This window comes from Rhinoraja longicauda, chromosome 43 (genome assembly GCF_053455715.1).
Source record: "Rhinoraja longicauda isolate Sanriku21f chromosome 43, sRhiLon1.1, whole genome shotgun sequence".
In the NCBI taxonomy this organism is placed as follows: domain Eukaryota; kingdom Metazoa; phylum Chordata; class Chondrichthyes; order Rajiformes; family Arhynchobatidae; genus Rhinoraja; species Rhinoraja longicauda.
In genome coordinates this window covers 9,263,787-9,275,927 of record NC_135995.1, presented here as the reverse complement: position 1 = coordinate 9,275,927, position 12,141 = coordinate 9,263,787, and positions in this window count along the sequence as shown.

Here is a 12,141-nt window from a genome sequence, read left to right as displayed (position 1 = left end):
TTGTTCCCGTTAGTGCCCAGTTTCGGGTTTCCCTCGATATGGCGTCCTCATGCCGAAAGCCATCTCCCCTTGTCTTCGATGCCGACATTGCGGAACGATGGTCGACTTTTGTGATGGACTACACTCACTACGTCAATATTGCGAACCGGAACGACCCAGCCGCGGTCAAAGCATCACTTTTGCTCAACCTGGCCGGTCCCGACGCAATGAAGAGAGCTCAAGCCTTTGTCTATGCACCAGCGGTCCTGGATGACAACGACCAGCCGGTCGAGCCAGCTGAATCGGCCGACGACCCGGTATGTCTTTTGCGCAAATTCGCGGAGCTATGCGACCTGCCCTCCAACCGTATACTGGAGCGGGCCAGGTTCTTCTCACGCAAGCAACAGCCGGATGAACCTGTTGAATGCTTCATTGCCGACCTGCGACACCTTGCCCAGCGGTGCCGATTCGAAACCATGCGCGACCAGCTCGTCAGAGACATTCTCGTTACCGGTATGGTCGATCAGAAGCTGCGTGCCGACCTGCTGCAACGGCCTGACCTAACCCTGACTCAAGCAATGCATGCGTGCCGCATTGCCGAAGTGGTCCACCATCCTCACGGACAGAGGGGGTCTGACAACCGAGCCGTAAATTTAACTGGAGTTGCTGGACAACGACGGATGAGGGAGAACTTTCGCCCTCCACAGCGGCCCGTTCGCACACCCCGGGACCCAAGATCTAACAAGTGTCCTAACTGCAGCTACGTACACTCCTCAGAATCACAGTGCCCAGCCCTTGGGAAGACATGCAATTTCTGCGGGAGAAGAAACCATTTTGCAGCTGCCTGCCGATCCCGTGGGAAAGTTCCCTCAGCTCCCAGACAACTCCTAGACAATCTTTTGCAGGTTGATAGCGAGATGGACTCTGAGCCCAGCTTTTCCACGGGAGATGTAAGTATTTACACTCTCCTCCACAGCCGATCTCGCCTCCCCGATCCTTCTGTGAACATAACTGTCAACAATAAGTGTTTCTCTGCTAAACTTGACACGGGGGCGAAGGTGAACGTAATGTCAACAAAGCTGTTCCACCGGATAAGGAATAATGAGCTGCTGATTGCCGACCGCTCTGTTTTGCGTGCCTATGGGGGAGAGGAACTAACACCTGTGGGGAGGGCGACCTTCCACTGCGTGCTGCAGGAAGGTTCCCAGGACCTGTCTTTCTTCATTCTGGACAGTGACTGTGTGACGTTGCTTAGCAACCGGGCATGCCAGGATCTTGGGCTGGTGTCGTTTAACCATACGGTCCACAAGGTGCAACCTGTGATGGATCCACTATGTGAGTACCCAGACCTGTTTGACGACAAGCTGGGGAAGCTGCCGGTGGTGTACAAGATCGCGACAGACCCATCTGTGGAGCCCGTGATCCGTCCACCCCACAGGGTGTCTTTTGCCATGAAGGGCAAAGTGGAGAATATGCTCAAGGACATGGTCAACATGGGAGTGCTGGAGGCTGTCAGCGATCCAACCGTATGGGTCTCCACCATGGTCGCCACGTTGAAGAAAGGAAAAAATGAGATACGGGTGTGCATTAACCCCAAGGACTTAAATATGGCAATTAAACGGCCCCACTACCCCATGAGGACTGTCGAAGATGTTGCCGCCCAGGTGGGACAAGCTACTGTGTTCTCCGTCCTCGATGCAAGGAGCTCGTTTTGGCAGATACCCCTGGACAAACGCTCCACGGATCTGACCACGTTCAGCACGCCCTTCGGCAGGTTTAAGTTTTTACGGATGCCGTTCGGCATCAACTCTGCCAGCGAGGTATTTCAGCGTTCTATGGAACAACTATTTGCAGGTCTGCCCTGCGCGATTATTGTGGATGACATTCTGGTCTATGGGAGGGACGTGGCCGAACATGACCACAACCTCCGGCGGATTTTGGACCGTGCCCGGCAGATAAATTTGAAGCTCAATCGGTCAAAGTGCAAGTTCCGGGTGCCTGAGGTCACATACGTCGGACACATCTTCACAGCCCAAGGGTTAAAGCCAGACCCGCAAAAGACCAGCGCCATCTCTGAGCTGCCGGCCCCGACTGACGCTGTCAGTCTGCAGCGCTTCCTGGGCATGGTGAACTACCTGGGGAAGTTTATCCCCGACCTCAGCGAGTTGAGCGCACCCCTGAGACAACTCACAAAGAAGGACATTGCCTGGGCATGGTTTCCACACCACCAGCAGGCGTTCGACCTGCTGAAGACGAGGCTGGTCAGCACACCAACACTAAGGTTTTTTGATCTGCTGCTTCCAATCGTGGTCACCTGCGACGCCTCCCGATTTGGACTGGGTGCTGCCTGCCTGCAACTCCACGCTGACGACTCGCTGCAGCCTATCTCCTATGCCTCTAGGACAATGACGGCCACAGAGCAACGCTATGCTCAGATAGAGAAGGAGCTGCTGGCGGTGGTTTTCGCGTGTTCGAAGTTTAGAGACTTCTTATTCGGCACCAGGTTCACCATTGAAACGGATCACCAGCCACTGGTGACAATACTTAATAAACCGATACACTGCGCTCCTGCCAGACTACAGCGGATGATGCTGCAGCTACAGCGCTTTGACTTTAAGATCGTATATAAGAGGGGCACCGAGATGCATGTGGCTGATGCACTGTCCCGGGCCCCCCGGACCTCCTGCGACCAGCACCCCTTCGAGCAGTCGGACTTACAGGTACTGAACGTCAACTTCGTCCCTTCTCACCAGCTGAAATGCCTGGTTGAACACACCGCAAACGACCCCGACCTGCAGCAGCTTGCTGCTGTCATCAAGCGCGGGTGGCCCACCAAGCGGAATTCGTTGCCTGCCAGCGTCCACCCCTATTTTTTGGTCCGCGATGAGTTAGTCCTCCGGGATGGTATTATTATCAAAGGGCACAAGGTTGTCATCCCGGAATCACTGCGTGGCTTGTATTTTGATGCCGCCCACATGGGACATCCCGGTGCAGATGCCACCATCTCACATGCCCAGGACCAGTACTACTGGCCGGCCATGGCTAAATACATCCAAGCCCGAGTCGATTCCTGTCCGGACTGTCACTCGCTTGCCCCGCATCAGCAAAGACAGCCACTTTTGCAGCAGCCTGCACCTGAAATGCCCTGGACTTCTCTGGCTGCCGACATTTTCGACTGGCGTGGTAAGCAATACCTTGTGCTAGTAGACTCTTACTCGAATTGGTTCGAGGTGGACTTCCTCCCTGCCATCACCTCCGAGATGGTGATCAGCAAGCTTCGCCGCCACTTTGCCACGTTTGGTTCCCCTGTCCGGCTGCAGACAGACAACGGTCGCCAGTTCACCAGCGCTGAGTTTCGAGCGTTTGCCACAAAGTGGAACTTTAATCATTTCACTAGCAGCCCGGAGTACCCTCAAAGCAATGGTCTAGCGGAACGGGCGGTCCGGAGCGCTAAGCACCTGCTTGAACAAACCCGCCTCTCGAACGGGGATTTCTATCAGTGTCTCCTGAACCTTCGCAACATTTCTCGAGACATTTCCATGGGATCCCCTGCCCAGCGACTCATGTCCCGAGTTGTCCGCCCTCCGATGCCTATTGCCCAGCAGTCCCTGATGCCTAAAGTCCTGCAGCCTGCTGATGTCCAGAAACGTATTGCCCAAAAACACGAGATCCAGCGACGGTCGCATGATAAATCCTGCCGCCCTCTTTCTCCACTGATGCCGGGACAGGTCGTCCGTTTGCAGACGTCCACCGGCTATTCCCGACTTGCCACCGTCGTCGGGTTTGACACCGCGCCACGTTCCTACCTCGTGGATTTCGAAGGGACTGTCTACAGACGCAGCCGCCAGCACCTGTTGGCGGTTAACGAGCCCAAACCACCTCCTGCGGTTCCGTATACCCCTCCATCGCGTGTCGAGCCTTCCTCCACTAACGTACCCTCTGCTCCCTGCATGCCACGGTCGGTCCTTTTGCCTCGGGTAGCCCCCCCTGCTCCTCCCGGGCTTGCTCCCCAGGCTCTGTTGTCCCCTGCAAAATCTTCTCTCTCTCCAACTTCAACTCGTTCCACCCCTTCATTTTCGCCTGGCTCTCCTGTGTCTCTCCGTTCCCCCTGCAAGCTGGGTTCTCCACCCAGCTTCTCTCCTCCTGTTTCTGTTCTTGTCCCCCCTCCTACTCTTTCGGGCGGGGAGGGTGAAGGTGCTGTGCGCACTCGCTCGGGTCGGATTGTAAAACCTCCGGCTCGCTACGGAGAATATGTCTAGCTTTGCAGGTACTGTATAATAATCCTGCTACTGTAGTAACTTGTTTGAATTGTAAGGGGAAGGATGTAGATGGTTATGCATGCAACCTATACTGTAGCTACCTTATCACCACTAACCACGCCCCATCCTATTAGTACAACTGTAGTCTCCTCCCTTTGTTCCACCCTTTTAGGTCCCGGTACGTCTGAAGGCTGGATGCAGTCAGTGCTGGGACGTGTGTGCCATGTGCTATAATAAACTACCAGTAAAGGTTACAGTGTGTCAGAGAACACTCCTTTACATATCCCATTAGAAAAAGCTACGTATAATCTGAGAAATGGATATGACTTCTTCTTGAAGGTGTGGAATCCATTCATTTTAAAGCTAGGATTAAGAATTGGAAATATTTAAATTCAGGATTGTTTTGATACCTTTAATAAGAATTTAATGAGAAATTACCCGGAAGTGTCTCATTCTGGACTCCAGGTTTCTTTCATTCTCTTTTTCTTTTTCTTTTTCCTTCTTTTTAACTGGGGGGGGGGGGGGTGGGAGGGGAGATAATACAGAACAATACATGTATAATCGAACACTGAAAAAGTCTGCTCTACCCCAACAGCTGCTGACGACCTTCTACCGCTGCACCATAGAGAGCATCCTAACGCATGGCATCCCTGTGTGGTACCTCAGCTGCACGGAGGCAGAAAGGAAAGCTCTACAGCGGGTAGTCCATAGAGCTCAGAGGACCATCGTAACACAGCTACCAGACTTGGAGGGCATCTACAACACACGATGCCTCAGAAAAGCCACCAGCATCCACAAAGACTCTTCACACCCCTGCAACAGTCTGTTCGAACTCCTTCCATCGGGCAGATGATACAAGGCCTTCTACGCCCGCACCTCCAGACTCAGGAACAGCTTCATCCCCAGGGCCATAGCTGCTATGAACCGGTCCTGCTGAGCCGGATGGCCACAACGCATAGATCAACTTGCACTTTACCCTGTCTAAAAACTGTTACAACTGTTTTGTTTCGTTGGGTTGCTGCTGTCTAAATTACCTAAATTATTGCATCGTATGGGAGGCGCATTCCCAATCTCGTTGTACCCCTGGGTACAATGACAATAAAGATATATTGTATTGTATTGTATTGTATAATGTAGTTATTATTGCTTACTATGAAATGTAACATGTATGAGTTCTGTTAAAACTTAAATAAAATTTATTTAAATTTTTTTTAAAAAAGAGTTTGAATCTGTGGGATTCTCTGCCTCAGAGGGCAGTGGAGGCCAATTCTCTGAATACATTCAAGAGAGAGCTAGATAGAACTCTTAAGGATAGCGGAGTCAGGGGGTATGGGGAGAAGGCAGGAACGGGGTACTGATTGAGAATAATCAGCCATGATCACATTGAATGGCGGTGCGTACAGGCTCGAAGGGCCAAATGGCCTCCTCCTGCAACTATTGTCTATTGAAACATACAGAATAGTGAAAGGCTTGGATAGAGAGGATGTGGAGAGGATGTTTCCACTGGTGGGAGAGTCTAGGACTAGTCATAGCCTCAGAATTAAAGGACAGAGAGTCCTTTAGGAAGGAGATGAGGAGAGATTTCTTTAGTCAGAGGGTGGTGAATCTGTGGGATTCTTTGCCACAGAAGGCTGTGGAGGGCAAGTCGGTGGATATTTGTAAGGCAGAGATAGATAGATTCTGAATTAGTACAGGTGTCAGAGGTTATGGGGAGAAGGCAGGAGAATGGGGTTGGGAGAGAGAGATAGGTCAGCCATGATTGAATGGCGGAGTAGACCTGATGGGCCGAATGGCCCAAATTCTACTCCTATCATGATAACGGCGAGCCGAGGCCTAGCTGGTGGAGTTTGGTGACGAGCTTGGTGGGGGATGAGCGTGTTTGAAGGCAGAGCTAGCTAGAGTCAATGAGTAGCATCCTCGCGTACGTGCCCTGTCTCTCCAGGTGAGTCAGGACAGTGCGAAGAGCCAGAGAGATGGCATCCTCTGTGGATGTGTTTGCACATTGACGCGAGTCCAGTGAGTCAGTGATGCTGGATTTAATGTGTGAGAGGGCCAGCCTTTCAAAGCACTTCTGGATAAATGTGTGGTTGTCCACTTTGGTGGCAAGAACGGGAAAGCAGACTATTATCTGAATGGTGGCCGATTAGGAGAAGGGGAGACGCAACGAGACCTGGGTGTCGTGGTGCACCAGTCATTGAAAGTAGGCATGCAGGTGCAGCGAGCAGTGGAGAAAGCCAATGGTATGTTGGCATTCATAGGGAGGGGATTTGTGTATAGGAGCAGGGAGGTTCTGCTGCAGGTGCACAGGGCATTGGTGAGACCGCACCTGGAGTATTGCGTACCGTTTTGGTCTCCTAGTTTGAGTTTAGGAGCAAAGGGTTCCTTCTGCAGTCGTACAGGGCCCTGGTGAGACCGCACCTGGAGTATTGCGTACAGTTTTGGTCTCCTAATCTGAGGAAAGACATTATTGCCATGGAGGGAGTACAGAGAAGGTTCACCAGATTGATTCCTGGGATGGCAGGACTTTCATATGAAGATAGACTGGATAGACTCGGCTTGTACTCGCTGGAATTTAGAAGATTGAAGGGAGAAACGTACAAAATTCTTAAGGGGTCGGACAGGCTAGATGCGGGAAGATTGTTCCCGATGTTGGGGAAGTCAAGAACCAGGGGTCACAGTTTAAGGATAAAGGGAAGTCTTTTACGACCGAGATGAGAAAACATTTTTTCACACAGAGAGTGGTGAATCTGTGGAATTCTCTGCCACAGAAGGTAGTTGAGGCCAGTTCATTGGCTATATTTTTTCACACAGAGAGTGGGTACTGATTGAGAACGATCAGCCGCGATCACATTGAATGGCGGTGCGTACAGGCTCGAAGGGCCGAATGGCCTCCTCCTGCACCTATTGTGAGAGAGAGGAGAGGGAGAGAGAGAGGGAAGGGAGAGAGGGAAGGGGAGCCAGCAAGCAAGGACAAACATTGACACAAAGAAACAGCGAGCACATGTGGCGGCCATTTTGTTGAAAGAATCAGTGAGCACATGTGGCCCTTCATAAGCCCACAACTTCCCCAAGGCTCAGCGATCCCACCAATTATCAATTAGCAGCCCGCCCGACGGGCGACATTGTCCACACCCAGTCTCCACCTCTTGCTATTAAAAGATATTTTATAAATTAAAGCTCGTAGCTTTTTGAGGTAAAAAATATATTTTTAATAACAAGGCGGCACGGTAGCGCAGCGGTAGAGTTGCTGCTTTACAGCGAATGCAGCGCCGGAGACACAGGTTCGATCCTGACTACGGGTGCTGCACTGTAAGGAGTTTGTACGTTCTCCCCGTGACCTGCGTGGGTTTTCTCCGAGATCTTCGGTTTCCTCCCACACTCCAAAGACGTACAGGTATGTAGGTTAATTGGCTGGGTAAATGTAAAAATTGTCCCTAGTGGGTGTAGGATAGTGTTAATGTACGGGGATCACTGGGCGGCACGGACTTGGAGGGCCGAAAAGGCCTGTTTCCGGCTGTAGATATATGATATGATATGATGAAGATTAAATAGCTCTCCCCCTTCTCTTTCCCCTCCTCTCTCTCTCCCCCTCTCTCTCCCCCTCCTCTCTCTCCCCCTCCTCTCTCTTCCCCTCCTCTCTCCCTCCCTCACTCCATCCCTCCCTCTCTCCCTCCCTCTCTCTCCCCCAAACAAAAAACAATGAGCTTTAATTTATAAAATATCTTTTAATAGCAAGAGGTGGATAGCCATCATGCCCCATCTACACTAGTCCCACCCGCCCACACTGACCAACATGCCCCATCTACACTAGTCCCACCTGCCCAAACCGTCCATCATGCCCCATCTACACTAGTCCCACCTGCCCACACTGACCAACATGCCCCATCTACACTAGTCCCACCCGCCCACACCGTCCATCATGTCCCATCTACACTAGTCCCACCTGCCCACACCGTCCATCATGTCCGATCTACACTAGTCCCACCTGCCCACACTGACCAACATGCCCCATCTACACTAGTCCCACCCGCCCACACTGACCAACATGCCCCATCTACACTAGTCCCACCTGCCCACACTGACCAACATGCCCCATCTACACTAGTCCCACCTGCCCACACCGTCCATCATGCCCCATCTACACTAGTCCCACCCGCCCACACCGTCCATCATGCCCCATCTACACTAGTCCCACCCGCCCACACCGTCCAACATGCCCCATCTACACTAGTCCCACCTGCCAACACTGACCAACATGCCCCATCTACACTAGGCCCACCCGCCCACACAGACCAACATGTGCTAGGAGGATGCTAGGAGGCTGCAGAGTGACTTGGATAGATTAGGCGAGTGGGCAAATGCATGGCAGATGCAATATAATGAGGATAAATGTGATCTTATCCACTTTGGCGGCAAGAACTGGAAAGCAGAGTATTACATGAATGGTGACCGATTGGGAGAAGGGGAGATGCAACGTGACCTGGGTGTCATGGTGCACCAGTCATTGAAAGCAAGCATGCAGGTGCAGCAGGCAGTGAAGAAAGTGAATGGTATGTTGGCATTCATAGCAAGAGGATTTGAGTATAGGAGCAGGGAGGTTCTGCTGCAGTTGTACAAGGCCTTGGTGAGACCGCACCTGGAGTATTGTGTGCAGTTTTGGTCTCCTAACCTGAGGAAAGACGTTCTTGCCTTAGAGGGAGTACAGAGAAGGTTCACCAGATTGATCCCTGGGATGGTGGGACTTTCATATGAGGAAAGACTGGATAGACTGGGCTTATACTCGCTGGAATTTAGAAGACTGAGGGGGGATCTTATAGAAACATATAAAATTCTTAAGGGGTTGGAGAGGCTAGATGCGGGAAGATTGTTCCCGATGTTGGGGGAGTCCAGAACCAGGGGTCACAGCTTAAGGATAAGGGGGAAGTCTTTTAGGACCGAGATGAGAAAACATTTCTTCACACAGAGAGTGGTGAATCTGTGGAATTCTCTGCCACAGAAGGTAGTTGAGGCCAGTTCATTGGCTATATTTAAGAGTTAGATGTGGCCCTTTTTGCTAAAGGGATCAGGGGGTATGGAGAGAAGGCAGGTACAGGCTACTGAGCTGGATGATCAGCCATGATCATATTGAATGACGGTGCAGGCTCGAAGGGCCGAATGGCCTACTCCTGCACCTATTTTCTATGTTTCTAACATGCCCCATCTACACTAGTCCCACCTGCTCACACTGTGTACCTGCGCTCCTAGATCCCTCTCTGCTCTACAACACTCCCTGTCTACCTATGACGCCACTTTCAGGGGAAGTGCACCCTCTCCCAGTCGTTGAAACTCTCTAACTATTTCCACACAGAGGGTGGTGGGCCTTATAAAGGTGTACAAAATCGCGAGGGGAATAGATCGGGTAGACACACAGAGTCTCTTGCCCAGAGTAGGGAAATCGAGGACCAGAGGACATGGGTTCATGGTGAAAGGGAAAGGATTTAATAGGAACCTCAGGGGCAATTTTTCCACACAGAGGGTGGTGGGTGTATGGAACGAGCTGCCGGAGGAGGTAGTTGAGGCAGGGACTATCACAACACTTGGACAGATACATGGATAGGATGGGTTTGGAGGGATATGGGCCAAACGCGGACAAGTGGGACTAGTGTAGATGGGGCATGTTGGTCGGTGTGGGCAGGTGCGACTAGTGTAGATGGGGCATGTTGGGCATTGTGGGCAGGTGGGACTAGTGTAGATGGGGCATGTTGGTCGGTGTGGTCAGGTGGGACTAGTGTAGATGTGGCATGTTGGTCGGTGTGGGCAGGTGGGACTAGTGTAGATGGGGCATGTTGGTCGGTGTGGGCAGGTGGGACTAGTGCAGATGGGACATGTTTGACGGTGTGGGCAGGTGAGACTAGTGTAGATGGGGCATGTTGGTCGGTGTGGGCAGGTGGGACTAGTGTAGATGGGGCATGTTGGCTGGTGTGGGCAAGGTGGGACTAGTGTAGATGGGGCATGTTGGTCGGTGTGGGAAGGTGGGCCTAGTGTAGATGGGGCATGTTGGTCGGTGCGGGTGGGACTAGTGTAGATGGGGCATGTTGGTCGGTGTGGGCAGGTGGGACTAGCGTAGATGGGGCATGTTGGTCGGTGTGGGCAGGTGGGACTAGTGTAGATGGGGCATGTTGGTCGGTGTGGGCAGGTGGGACTAGTGTAGATGGGGCATGTTGGCAACATCCAATCTACCCGATCTATTCCCCTCTCACACCTCCTTGCTATTGAGGCAGTGCAGAGTAGGTTCACCAGGTTAATCCCCGGGATGGCGGGACAGTCGTACGAGGAAAGCTTGGAAAGGCTGGGCTTGTGTTCACTGGAGTTTAGAAGGATGAGAGGGGGATCTTATAGAGACGTGTAAAATTATAAAAGGACTGGACAAGCTAGATGCAGGAAATATGTTCCCAATGTTGGGCGAGTCCAGAACCAGGGGCCAAACAGTCTAAGAATAAAGGGGACGGCGTTTAAAACTGAGGTGAGGAGGAACATTTGCAGTTGTGAATGTGTGGGATTCTCTGCCACAGAGGGCAGTGGAGGCCGATTCGCCGGATGGGTTTAAGAGAAAGTTGGATAGAGCTCGAGGGGCTAGTGGAATCAAGGGATATGGGGAGAAGGCAGGCACGGGTTACTAATTGTGGACGATCAGCCGTGATCACAATGAATGGCGGTGCGTACAGGCTGGAAGGGCCGAAAGGCCTCCTCCTGCACCTGTTGTCTGTGTAACACATTCGTAGTGTAGGAAAATAACTGCAGATGCTGGTAGAAATCGAAGGTATCACAAAATGCTGGAGTAACTCAGCGGGTCAGGCTGAGTTTCGGGTCGAGACCTTCAGACTGAACCCTTCAGACCCTTCTTCGGAAGGGTCTCAACCCGAAACGTCACCCATTCCCTCTCTCCACAGATGCTGCCCGACCCGCTGAGTTACTCCAGCACGCCGTGAAACGTCACCTATCCATGTTCTCCAAAGATGCTGCCCGACCCGCTGAGTTACTCCAGCACTGTGTGAAACGTCACCTATCCATGTTCTCCACAGATGCTGCCCGACCCGCTGAGTTACTCCGGCACTCTGTGAAAAGTCACCTATCCATGTTCTCCACAGATGCTGCCCGACCTGCTGAGTTAATCCGGCACTCTGTGATACCTTCGATTTGTACCAGCATCTGCAGTTATTTTCCTACACAAGGATTATTAATTAATTAATTATTAATTATTAGATGGGCCTGCAGTGCAGCAGATCACCACACGGTGGGAGTGTTGATCACAGTGCCCGGGCCTGCAGTGCAGCGGATCACCACACGGTGGGAGTGTTGACCACAAAGTGGATGACAATAGACAATAGACAATAGGTGCAGGAGTAGGCCATTCAGCCCTTCGAGCCAGCACCGCCATTCAATGCGATCATGGCTGATCACTCTCAATCAGTACCCCGTTCCTGCCTTCTCCCCATACCCCCTCACTCCGCTATCCTTAAGAGCTCTATCCAGCTCTCTCTTGAAAGCATCCAACGAACTGGCCTCCACTGCCTTCTGAGGCAGAGAATTCCACACCTTCACCACTCTCTGACTGAAAATGTTCTTCCTCGTCTCCGATCTAAATGGCCTACCCCTTATTCTTAAACTGTGGCCCCTTGTTCTGGACTCCCCCAACATTGGGAACATGTTTCCTGCCTCTAATGTGTCCAATCCCCTAATTATCTTATATGTTTCAATAAGATCCCCCCTCATCCTTCTAAATTCCAGCGTATCCAAGCCTAATTGCTCCAGCCTTTCAACATAAGACAGTCCCGCCATTCCGGGAATTAACCTGGTGAACCTAAGCTGCACGCCCTCAATAGCAAGAATATCCTTCCTCAAATTTGGAGACCAAAACTGCACA